The sequence below is a fragment of the Petromyzon marinus genome, chromosome 35 (genome assembly GCF_048934315.1).
Source record: "Petromyzon marinus isolate PM22_M1 ecotype Great Lakes invasive population chromosome 35, UKy_Petmar_22M1.pri1.0, whole genome shotgun sequence".
NCBI lineage: Eukaryota > Metazoa > Chordata > Hyperoartia > Petromyzontiformes > Petromyzontidae > Petromyzon > Petromyzon marinus.
In genome coordinates this window covers 603599-617500 of record NC_133701.1, presented here as the reverse complement: position 1 = coordinate 617500, position 13902 = coordinate 603599, and positions in this window count along the sequence as shown.

Sequence of the window (13902 nt, the reverse complement as noted above, 5' to 3'; positions counted from 1 at the left end):
TGTGGATGAAGCGGCGAACGGTGGCGCAGTGATTAGCGCACTGCTCTACGAACTCGCTGACGACCCGAGTTCGATTCCAACTCACGACCAATAACAGTGGCGAAAATTGCAACCGGTGCTGGGCCTCCCCTAGGTCGACTCAGCCTTAAACGAGTACCTGGTGCGGTGTCTAAACATCAGCACTGGAAAGACAAAGGCGGCTGGTTTTGGTGCTGACCACCCACCTCCCTCCTGTGCTGTCAGCCTTCACAGGTGCCCACAAAAAGCACTTGCCCCAACAAACGTGTACTGTGGGGAGTGCAGGGGTATTGCATTGTAAACCCGCTGACTTGAGTTGGGCTGCCATCCACGACTCCCACCGGTTTCCAGTGGTATCAGAACCTGGCCTGAGCCTTAAATGTGGTCCTTTGCAGTGTGCACAGATGCCGACAATCAATCACCTAGGAGGAGAGGGTTGGTGGATCACACGGAGATTTTTTAGACTCCAAACCCCACAGGGCTGCAAGTTGGCAAGAAAATATTGACTTCACGATCTGCAAGGAGTACAATATGGGAAATCTGCGTGGTTCAAACAGCAATGGATTGAGATAACATTGGCTAACAATTCTGGTTATTTAATACACACGTGTGTCTTATATTATCATGCATACAGACATAGAACAGCCCATACATTGCTTTGAAAAATATTCACGTTATAGCAATCAATCATTATTTGACTGTTTGGTATTTTAATGTTTTCCACATTGCACTCGGCTGCCGTGTTACCAAGACACCAGCCTTTGCCGCGTGTTTGCGCTGGAAACGACGCAGGGTTGATGATGCAAGTACTAGGTATGAATTTCGCGAGCTTCAAATCGGCGTTAAACGTGTAAGTGTGGTCGCGTTGTCGTTCTCTGAGATATCTACTTTGGCGTGAATGTTGTCACGGGAGAATTTCGCGCTCGCTCAACACCACCACCACCACTACGTTGTGATCACGTGACTTGGCTGAAGGTGGTGCTAAGTAAATGAATGCACTTAAGTGACCCTTCGTAATATTAACGGTTACATCGTTCACAGAGAATGTCACATACACGTCTGAGTGTCTGAATCGGGAAACAGCGAGAAATTAGTACCTTTGGCGCGTCCTTCGTTACTATAACCAAGCACATTGCGCAACGGCAAATTCATTCTGACATCCTGCACAGCAATGTGTGAAATGGAAGCTACTCTCCTTTTCCCAGCGACACTCGCTGCCCTCAACTCTCCCAAGCAGCCGTGAAACGTCGCAGTGAAGCGCAAGGCGCTCCAATCACGCCTCCAGTTACACATGGCGGGCTGCTGGATGTTAGTTCGGAATATCGAGGTCAAAATGTTGGGCATTCAGAAAGCCGAACAATATAGCGGGAATGAAACAGCGCGACAGAGACTCACGGACCGAGGGATGGAATCAACGGACAGACACTTGTGAATTACATCATTATATATAAACCATTACTAAACATTAACTCAAACTAAAACACTTGCAACAAAGTCGATATGTAGCCTATCATTTGGTGATTTAAAGACATACATTTGAAGTTGTCATTCTTGCAACTCGAGAGATTAACAAAAATATATATATAATGGGAAATGTTTTAGCATGTGAAGCTATATTTAGCGGTGTGCAATGGGCTTACGGAATACGGAGTGCTCCGCCCAGAGCACCGAGAGGCACTCCCCTTGCCTCTGGGTCCACGGTTCATCGGTTTAAAATCCAATTCCATCCCAAGGAGCTGCTCGGTGCACGCGGCACCAGCGCTCATTTTGTGCCCAGCTAATCCGATGTCATAGCGACTTTGTAGGTGTGCAGCATCTCTTGACGCTTCTCTCGAGAGCATGGCGTGACGGGCAACTTCTCTCAAGAGTCACTGCCAATGCCCAGGACGTATAATTAAGCGTAATAAAGCGGATCGTATTGGGGAAATTACATAATCGATCCTGATGAAATGACATAACACGGCAACACATTTTATATTATAAAAATATCGGTTATCATTTATCCGTGCTGTATTCATAAACAGTTCCAGCTAATGGTGTATGTGTTTATCGCCGCTGTTTCATTCAATGTTGTAATGAGTGCTGTGTTAATGAATGACTGGAGCCAATTCAATGTATAAATCCAATATTCGGTCCCCATCGCTACCAGCTTGTGTTGATGCTGCTCATCATCAGTAATATTCATGTTCGTCCAACCACCGTGAGCCCATTCTTCTCGTTGAATGTGGTCGATGCTATTTGCGGACTGTGCACATAACGCCAGCTATCTACGCTTCTGTCTGTAGCTAACAAGGCGGAACTTCCAGCACCTCGTGGTTCCTCCTGTTGCCTGCGGAAAGCCACAGCTCACAGAACCAATTTGACTCCCAGGAGACCAGCTCAGGTGACTTCCTATCTGAGAATAAGTGCCGGATGGTAGAAGTAATGTGATGCACATTTTGGTGATTATTCATATCCACGGATAAGTGTGGATTATAGGATAAATCCATGTCGATTTTCTGTGGATTGATGAACTGACCGTAGTTAATCTCATCGTGATCTAAGAAGCCTTTTTGCACGACAGCCACGCGTTACTTTTCGCTGACACGTAACTCGATATTTACATTCATAATTCTTACAGTGCACATATCCAGGTGACATTATGAATGCGCTTCGTGCTTAACCCTTTCCGAGTAATGAGCCAGCGGAGTCCCGTGTCGGTATGGCTCACAGGCTGCGAGTCACGCGGTGTGTTGGGTCGCGGCCTCCGCTGTGGTCCCTCTGGGTCCTACCCCGCTTCTGCTCACCCCGGCACTCGGCGACTCTCCGTGTTGTCTGCGACTCTCCGTGTTGTCTGCGACTCTCCGTGTTGTCTGCGACTCTCCGTGTTGTCTGCGACTCTCTGTATTGCACTCGGCGACTCTCCGTGTTGTCTGCGACTCTCCGTGTTGTCTGCGACTCTCACTGTTGTCTGCGACTCTCCGTGTTGTCTGCGACTCTCCGTGTTGTCTGCGACTCTCTGTATTGCACTCGGCGACTCTCCGTGTTGTCTGCGACTCTCACTGTTGTCTGCGACTCTCCGTGTTGTCTGCGACTCTCACTGTTGTCTGCGACTCTCTGTATTGCACTCGGCGACTCTCCGTGTTGTCTTTGACTCTCCGTGTTGTCTGCGAATCTCCGTGTTGTCTGCGTTATTGTCCTTTTGCACAACACAGAGAGAGAGTTCAATGTGGCCTTCATAACAAAGAGTTCCGAGGCCAGTCAAACAATAATAAATACTATGTACAAAACGGGAGTGACGTCTACATGAAATATCCGAGAAGCTCGAAACAATAAAAACACGCATGCGATATCCTACTTGAATGAGCATCAAGGTCGTGTTTATTAGATTCCACAATCCCGTGGCAGGGACGAGTCTATCGATAAGACAGCCACTGTGGACTTCCCCACAAAGTGGTACCTGTTTTATGGACTCGGAAAGGATGATGGGGTGAGCCAACCTCAAACCAGGATGTGAACTCACACGCTTCTGATTGCGAGCCGCTCGCTCTACCGCTGAACTATCACTCTTGAGATGTAAATCCAAACCTGGGCAAAAAAAACGAGTCGTTAACGATCATTTTGGATGTTGATTTTACGCCGCTCCGCTCGGCAATGTCTTCCATGCCCAGGCACAGCGAGCACGTGGGCGAGACGCAACCCACGGGGATGAGCACACGGGCGGGGTGCGTGCGGAACGCGGTAGGCGATCTTCACTCGCTGCTCCTCTGAAAATCTGATTATTCTTCCATAGTTTTTCGCGGAGCACATTTGTGCCACGTTCTCAACTTTTTGTGGTGGTGAGTGGGGGGGGGGGGACAAAATCGCCAATTGTATGGGGCACTTATTGAAGCGCATTGTTCCTGCAGAGCAGCCGGCTGAGGTTGTTATGGCGACACGCTGCGAGCACAGATTGGCCTCTTGGCACTGTCAAAACCACATCCCCGTAATGGATGATCGGGAGAGCCATTTGGAAAACGCGTTTTAATTCTGCCCTGTTTACTGACGGGTGTTGAATGTGCTCAGTATCGAGCCAACCAGTGGCCGAGTTGAGTGGGTTACCGGTCGTTAATGTGATGATAATGATATGATAATGATATGATAATGTGATGGTAATGTCGGGATGATAATGTGCAATCGGAATGGACTCTGAGGCATTCCGAGCGCTGTATTCAACAACGAGCTCCGCGTTCATTCCATAAAATTGAGTCTGATTGGATTACGCCGGCAAGGCGTTTAATGGATGGAGCGAATAACGCGATTAGTTTTTATTACTACTGAGAATCAATTAATTGTAACCATTTCTGAAGCTCATCAAAATGACAAAAAATGCATTCTGTCAACTGTTAAAATATGTTGCTCAAGCCGATAGAATGCAGCCTTCCCAGAGCGGTTTATCTTTGTTTGAACCCCCGAGAGAGCTCACTGAGACTAAAGGCCCAATTCATTTAGAGTTTTTCGCTGTATCTACGACATTTTTTCTGAAATTCTTACTGTGCATAAACATTGGTCCCATGCCTCCGATTTGTGTTCACGTGGTCTGCTTCGGCACCAAATGGCGCCGAACGGCCCAACGCGGACCGGGTTAGGGAGGGGTTGGGGTTAAGATGCCATTGCAAGACTTCGATAACCCACACACCTGGATCGTATGATTGTGTATTTACTCAGCCCATCATCTTTATGAGGTCGATAAAGTCACTACTACCAATTCATCTTTGTTTTTTTCGGTAAAGTCACGTAGAAATAAGAAGAAATAAAATTACATAATATACGACGTTTCGATTGCAACACAAGCAATCATCATCAGGTAGAGGAAACACATAACCGCAGATATATATACAGACCTTAAGTAGAGGGAATTAACACAGATATACCAGGGGATACTTTGTGGGAAATCAATGGTCGTTGCCCTATGGAAAATCTCGTCCTGTCCACGCAGTGTGGAATTTCCTCCACTCACTGGAGGAAGTGAGCGGGAGTTGAGCTCCGTACGTTGCACGTTCGAGTGGAGAAGCGATTTCACGTGCTTGGGTCCACATCGGGGAGTGAGAAAACCGGAGAAGTTAACACAGAGCTCTGTTCCCCAAGACTCCTGTTTGTTGCTCCAAGGGGGAACCGATAACTGTGCCATTACCATAACTATTTATTTGCTCGGTCCCTTCAAGAGTTAGTGCCGTACCGTACATGTGCACATACGCACTCAATGTTAACAGCGCTAAGTATGCACAGGTTAAGAGAAGATCACAGCTGCACTTCATCTGCACAAACTCTCCAGGATGAATACTCCAGTGACAGCTTGTGCCTGCTCCACCAAGCTGCCCCTGCAGCACCCTCGACTGTAAATGCATCGTCTGCTCGTGAGCTTATGAAGACATTCGTCTGAGTCTCTGCATTGGAGCTCTTCGCTAAACTCTCTGCCAACCAAATGTCCTTTCTTTGACGGTTCTTCGCAGGGATGTCCTGAATTGGGAATGCGACGTTGCATCGATTATTCGAATCAACTCAATTATTTATTTCATGATGCACGCCTTGGATGGTGTATCAAAGAATCGTTTCTTTACAAAGTATGACCATCGCATGACAACGTTACGTTCGGGCTAATGGAGCGAACGGAAATGCACAAATGAGACAAACAAATGGGAACGAATACAAACGAGAGAGCGAAACATCAGAACGATGTTCGAGGAGCCGCGCGTCGCAGGCCGTGTTGCCGGGCTTGCTTGTTAGCCGACTTCGCGTCTGCGCGCCCACGGTAAGAGGCAATGTTTTAGGAATATTAAAATTGTATTTTATGATCATTAAAAATAATGGCTATGAAAAGTCCAAAGTAATCACTGCAGCTATGGTCTAGGGTGGTTGATGATGATAATAATAATAATAGCATGTGTGTGTGCTGTTTTGTGAGGGACATTTTCATATTCCGTCCCTGTAGCAGGCGATTCTATTGCATATCGTCAACGTAGCAAACATTGCAGTGATGCAGACAACAGTGATGCAGGCAACAGACGCTGGAGAAATTGCATAAGATGATCAAAGCTGCACGGAATGGGGCGCAGTCGCTAGACGACGGGGAAGGCTTTCATCGTGGCCGTTACATCCAAAGGAGGACATAATAGGAGGTTGCATTTAGGGTAAATTGGCAGAGAGATGGGTGCGTTCTTGACGGGGATCTTATAGCAAACCGCACTGGAACAGCGGTGACCCAAACAAGGAGCAGGTGTCCTGTGCAGTACACGTGGAATTTCCCTGGCATTTGCTTATGGCAGAATATCCATCAAATGGCCATAACGAGCAAGACACGTGTATTTGTATGCGAGCGCTTAAAAACAATCAGCAATGCGTACCGCTGTTAGGCTGAGCAGGTGAATGCAGGTTAGTGTACTGCCAGTGCAGCGTTCATAGTTGTTGTCTTGTATGTAATTAGGGGCTCGCAGACAGAAACCCGGGTATTTTTCTGGAGTCAAAGAAGGGCTTCATTTTTCACTTGATATTTTCCGGTGCCCTGCTGGAGATTAGCGCCACCGGACAGCCGAGCCGCGGAGAGCAGAGCGCGGTCTCTTCACAGTGGAAGCAGGGGCACCGATAATGATGACGACGAAGGAGCTTGCCTGGCTGATGCAGAGCCGTAGCCTGGACCCGTTGGTGCTCAGCGCAAGGTGGGGTCATCCTCTCGCTACCCCCCCCCTCCCCACCTGGCTGAGGCACCGTCACGGCCCCACCGGTATTTTGAGGCACACAGCCACCACCACCGCCACCACCGCCGCCGCCACCACCGCCACCACCACCTCCGCCGCTGCTGCTTTGTTTCCAACAACTCGGCCGCACATCCTGGAAGCGCCGTCCCCACTCTCCTTGCGCCCGCGCCAACCGCCAGAGCATATTTGTCAAGAAATACGTTGAGACTCAATCACCAGATATGTCCTTAGTAACACACGGGTTCTCGTTAAGCAGCAGGAGGAATTGGCAAATACGAATACAGGAACGGGGCTTAAACTATCAGCCGAAATGGGAAAAGACAGGAGCCATGGTTGTTCAAATCGTGCAGAAGCATTGAAAACGAATACAGAGGGAATCATTGTGAAAGCTACAAGATTTGCGATAGGGTCAAGATAATAGTCTCATATACGGAAGTTAATCTTTGCACATAACATGAGGATTCTGTAGTATTAAACTGCGAATTCATAAAGTAGATAGACTCATTGATAATTTGAGAGTAAATGCTTTCGAGACCAACTCAGGGATCTCATGGATGGGGTTGCGTGAGCAGACAGCGCAGGGCAGGGCCTCATTTGTGAGGGCGGTGTGCGACTGTTTAGCAAGAGAGCGGGTGGTGGAGGTTTCTCGAGAATTGATGAGAATATATTTGGGGCAGATGATCTTGTGACAGACCATGAAGAATGTGGAGATACATGAACCAGAAGATGTAAGATCATTCTGTTTGCTATGTATGACGGGCAAGTAGCGAGACGCGCGGGGTGCGATTTGGAGAACGATGGCTTTGGTGGAGATGGGGACGTGGCGTGGCACGCCCAGGCGTGGCCGGGCGTGCGAGAGGGCCTTGCGAGGCAAGCTATGGCGACAAAGCACGGGCTTTCTACTCGGTGAGCAGAGTCTTAGCCACGGCAGGAGAACGACGACGTGTATGTATCGTCTCCTTCTTGTTATCTGCGGTCAGCAAGAAAATGTACGGACCGTGTAGAGAGTGGCGCACACGTGCTGCAAGATTTTCAGGATTTGAAATTCATCGCGTATTGCATTGCCTGACAAAAAAATGCTACTCGGCATTTACCACTGATCCTCAGCCAGCAATGTGTGAAAACAAAGTATAGTGTACATCATGTGATTTATTTTACCGCCAAAGTGAAAGAACATTGAAGCCACTGAACAGGAATGTGTCTAGTAGAAACCCTGGACTGGTTTAATAGCAATGACCTATTCTACATATTGTTTGTCGTCATCATCGCCGCCACCAACCGTGATCTATCCGTCTGCTGAACGAATGCCACCCCACATCATCACCATCCCTCATGGTCTTGCCACCCCACATCATCACCATCCCTCATGGTCTTGCCACCCCACATCACCACCATCCCTCATGGTCTTGCCACCCCACATCATCATCATCCCTCATGGTCTTGCCACCCCACATCACCACCATCCCTCATGGTCTTGCCACCCCACATCACCACCATCCCTCATGGTCTTGCCACCCCACATCACCACCATCCCTCATGGTCTTGCCACCCCACATCACCACCATCCCTCATGGTCTTGCCACCCTACATCACCACCATCCCTCATGGTCTTGCCACCCCACATCATCATCATCCCTCATGGTCTTGCCACCCCACATCATCACCATCCCTCATGGTCTTGCCACCCCACATCATCACCATCCCTCATGGTCTTGCCACCCCACATCACCACCATCCCTCATGGTCTTGCCACCCCACATCATCATCATTCCTCATGGTCTTGCCACCCCACATCATCACCATCCCTCATGGTCTTGCCACCTCACATCACCACCATCCCTCATGGTCTTGCCACCCCACATCACCACCATCCCTCATGGTCTTGCCACCCCACATCACCACCATCCCTCATGGTCTTGCCACCCTACATCACCACCATCCCTCATGGTCTTGCCACCCCACATCATCATCATCCCTCATGGTCTTGCCACCCCACATCATCACCATCCCTCATGGTCTTGCCACCCTACATCACCACCATCCCTCATGGTCTTGCCACCCCACATCATCACCATCCCTCATGGTCTTGCCACCCCACATCATCACCATCCCTCATGGTCTTGCCACCCCACATCACCACCATCCCTCATGGCCTTGCCACACCACATCATCACCATCCCTCATGACCTTGCCACACCACATCATCACCATCCCTCATGGCCTTGCCACCCCACATCATCACCATCCCTCATGGTCTTGCCACCCCACATCATCACCATCCCTCATGGTCTTGCCACCCCACATCATCACCATCCCTCGTGGCCTTGCCACCCCACATCATCACCATCCCTCATGGTCTTGCCACCCCACATCATCACCATCCCTCATGGTCTTGCCACCCCACATCATCACCATCCCTCATGGTCTTGCCACCCTACATCACCACCATCCCTCATGGTCTTGCCACCCCACATCATCACCATCCCTCATGGTCTTGCCACCCCACATCACCACCATCCATCATGGTCTTGCCACCCCACATCATCACCATCCCTCATGGTCTTGCCACCCCACATCATCACCATCCCTCATGGTCTTGCCACCCCACATCATCACCATTCCTCATGGTCTTGCCACCCCACATCACCACCATCCCTCATGGCCTTGCCACCCCACATCATCACCATCTCTCATGGTCTTGCCACCCCACATCATCACCATCCCTCATGGCCTTGCCACCCCACATCACCACCATCCCTCATGGCCTTGCCACCCCACATCATCACCATCCCTCATGGTCTTGCCACCCCACATCATCACCATCCCTCATGGCCTTGCCATGACAGAAACTTTCCATCCCGCTTCGTTCGTTGTTTGGTAAACTTGTTGCACGCGACTTTTGTGTTGCTCCAATTTCCCCTGAGACCGTTATTCACTTTTTCAGCTATCAATCATCCCTATTGGTTGTTGTAATTAAGGCTATAGGTAACACATATTATGCTTAACACTCACCTACAAATTATAAATGGGAAAACTACCGCATCATAGGTTTGCTTTACGCACAGTTTGCTGAAGCATCATATATTAAACGAACGTTTATTCGTCAAAGTAATTATAATCACTTTGAATATTAAACGAACGTTGTTATAATCACTTCGACTAGCTATTAAACGAACGTTTTCAGAAAATGTGTTGTGAGCAATATTAGTTTTTTTCAGAAAAGACGTGAATTCCAAAAGTGTGAAAAGCATTTCAAGTGACTTCGTGAAAATAACACTTTAAGCTGAATTCAAATTGTCATGGTTGTGGCTCATTTGCAACAATTTCTAGGTGGAAAGAGTTGGTGGGAGAACAAGTTGTACCAGTGGCGTTACACGTTCCTCTGATACAGTCACATTGAGAAACTGACTCAACATGTTCATCCAGAATTCAGTTACACTGCAGAGTAGTGCAGAGTTGTTTATACAGAAAGCAGGACGAATGCTGAGCCGTGGAGTTAACCTGTCGATAGTATATTCAGCATTAACAAACATACATTCTTGCAGTTTCATTTGCAAAAAAAAATATTTAAGATACAATTGTGATTTAATATTCAATTTGGCCAATCAAATTTATATCCCTGCATTGGCAGCACCCCGCTGAGTCTGCTCGCTATGTGTCCGGTATCCACACCCACACAGTGGCACCGTACACTATTATTATTATATTGTGTTGGCAACAATTGGGTAATTTGCTTCATTTAAACCAGGATATGAGAATACACACACCAGCTAAGGTCTTGCAGTCAGTCCAAATCACGAGAACCCTGCAGTGTCGTAACCCTTCGCGTGCGTGGATTGATCTTGCATTGGACTGCTTGTACGAGAACAAGCTACACATTCGGGGAGACGTGTCCCTGGCATGGCAATGTGGAATGTATAGCACTGGCTCGGGGCTGCCAATGGCCATGGACACCAGACGAGTGCTCGCCTGGGAAGTCAGACACTCCGTTGACCGGTGCCGCCCACTGTGCAGTTCTTCAACGTGCGCCCTCCACCCCATGAGAGAGTGGAGAGATTCATCTTCGGGTTAACAGTGGGAAATGCGACCTTTATTGTGTTTGTAATCCACTCAATGTTAACAAGGCGAAACGATGTGAGGGTTGAGTGAGCATGTCTGGTTCAAAGTACACGCGATCGCTTAGTCTTTGACAGCTGAGAAGAGGACGAGGCCACTGTAGACTTGGATGTCACACTGTTAAACATATTTAAACATCAGCTTCGTTCATGATCATGCTATTGTTTTTCAAATACTTGAATACTTTAAAAGCTTGCTGTGGAAGTGTTGGGGCTCTGATTTGTCTTTTGATCTGAATGACTCTGCGTTGTTCATGCATAACCAATGTAGCATTCCCTTTTTGTAGATATTTCAATACATTATTTATACGGGCTTCTTTTTTCTAGTTTATAACTTGGCTGTTGAACATTTGGTGGCTGATTTATTGCAGGCAAATCAAAAGCATTTTCAGAGTCAATAAAAATAATTTACTGCCGCTTATAGATCCTGGCTCTTAGAAATATTTATCCATGAACATTGTCTAAGTAGTTTGTTGGAGTAGAATACCATTTTAATTTGATGCCCTTGTATTTTCTGTGAATAGTTTATGCGTGCAAGATTGAGTTCTAAGAAATATTCTGCAAACCTGAGTTGTCTCATTTATGAGATAAATTAAACAATGATTGGCTTTGTGATGACATCAGACTGTTAACAATCCGCAGTGACCAATGTGGTGAGGTATGGTGAAACAACTCCTATGACAGACACGGCCTTCATACAGCAGTGGATTGGCAAAGCAGTAAATTGAACATTATTTAAAGGAATTAAATTTAAACTGCTCATACCCACCACAGGAAGTAAATGTATAGATGCTACGCTTGAATAATGTCGTGCTCATCTCCTCTTCGCAGCTCTGAGCCAGCGGTGTAAATTCCACATTACTATGTCTGGGACGCGTCTATCCATAGGACAATCACTGTTGACTTAACCAGGAAATGGCAAATATTTTATCCACCCGAGAGCGATGATTGGCAATAGCACTATTTCATTTTTTGCAAATGGCACTCTCTAATCACCTAGGTGTAAAAGCTACACACAGTGGATCTGTTAAATTCGATAGATGGTCATCTGCAACAAAGCGATGCCTTTCAAGGTCTCAAATCTCATGTAATGCGCATGAGGGGTAGTCGAGAGTGTTCTCAATATCTGTGCGATAAAATGCCCGCTCGTGGTGTTAGGAAAGCCTGTCCCGTGCCTTGCAAATTCACCACAGTGCCGTCAGGCCCACACGTCTTACAGATCTCCGTCATCATCATCAGCCATGGACAATCTACTGCTGAATTAAGGCCTCTCCAAGCCGTCGTCTTCTTTCTTATTCTGCGAAGTTTTAATTCACTCAACACCTACTACACTCAAGCAGATTCTTTCGTTCCATCTCCTCGATGGACTTCCTACCAGGATACCTTCCTTGGTTGCCACGCCGCCACCACCGTGGCCATTGTCCACCGTCCTTCTCTCCCACTCACTGTGCTCAGCGGTGTGGATTACGTTGCTCTCATCAACATTCATATCTCGACATACTCTCAAGCGTGCATCGTCTATCCGTGATTTTTTGCGAACTTTTTAGATTTCGTTCCTTTTTCTTTGTTAACGACCGTGTCGCTGAGCCATACGCCACACAAGATGGCGCGCACGCCTCTTGTTGCGTCACAAAGGCACGAGGCGTGACGATTTGCGCCCTCAGACGTCGGCGTTTTTGGCGTTGCGCGTCGATTCAATCGTCGTGGTGAGTTGTGGTGACCTCTCGTGACAAGGGCGGTCACGTGAAGCAATTAAAGACGTGCTAATCAAACACGCGGCGTCGACTCTGGCACATGATGAGTGAGCTGAGAGCCCGTAATGAGCGGATGAGTCTGCGTGCTGCACCCCTGCTATTGAGGGAGGTGTCAGGGTGCTCCGCTCTGACACAGAGGTTCGAGGTCACGGCATTGAGTACAAGGAATGGAAATAACAGCACACAAATCGCCTCCTTCCCATCGCTCTCCCTCCACATTAAAAATATATATTCTTTAGACATCCCATCAGCCGCACTGCTGATGGAAATGGGAGTCCCTTCATATAAACAATTGGCCAGTTCACCAGCATTGGTTCAAGCGAGCCCGACTCTGCTGATGAGACACTGAATGTCGAAACCTGCTCAGCGTTTGCTTTCACTGAAGCAACGCTGCTTAAATGATTCACTCCCATAAGGCCGTGTGGTTGATGGGATGTGTAAAAACTATACTTATGTATTTATTATTTGGTGGGACAGCTGTGGGAAGGCGTATTGTCTGCTTATGTATCGTGTTACTTATATTCTCTACAACGAATGTGCATGAAGTGCGGTGTACAGAGTGCGTTCCGAATGTGCATTACTGCACTTACACTTGTTGCTAAATATGTAGATGATTCGCGTACATGTATATGTTTGTTGACTATTACAGGCCTCTCCGCATATAGTTGTTGTTGTCGTCGAGTCAGGGGCGTGCGCAGGCGGTGCAACTGCCACGAGGCTCGAGCAGTGAGCGATGGAGGGAGAGGGACGGGCCTCGCTGCTGCCTGCACCACGGCCCGGACGGCCACCCCGCGCCGCTGAGTGGAATGGCCCTAGAAGGCCACCGCAGTTCACCAGCAGATCGTTTATTGTTCAACCAGGCGAGAGCCCAGTGAGACGAAAAGTCTCTCTTTGAAGGGGCCTGGGTCGCAACGTCAAATACAGTTATAATAACAAGAACAATGCATCCCAGTGGCTCTCAGCATACAGCTGAAGGACGTACTCTCCACACCATGGCCAGTCATGTTTAATTTGTTTGAACGTACTTCGCCACGTTGTTGAGTGCGGGTTGGTGAAGTGGGGGGAGAGCATGGCCAGCTGAAATCTCTCACCATCGATGGTCGCCTGTTTTAGCGGGACTCGAACTCGGGCCACCAGATTCAAAGCGTGACGCACTCACCACTGCACTCCCACTCCACACTCAATGCAATTGATGAACATTTCTTATCTCTTAAAAAGCAAATGTCTATGAAGATGTCCATATTAGTTGGTGTGTGAAGTGTTCTGTAATTCTTGATAACGACTGCAGTCAATGATTCTGCC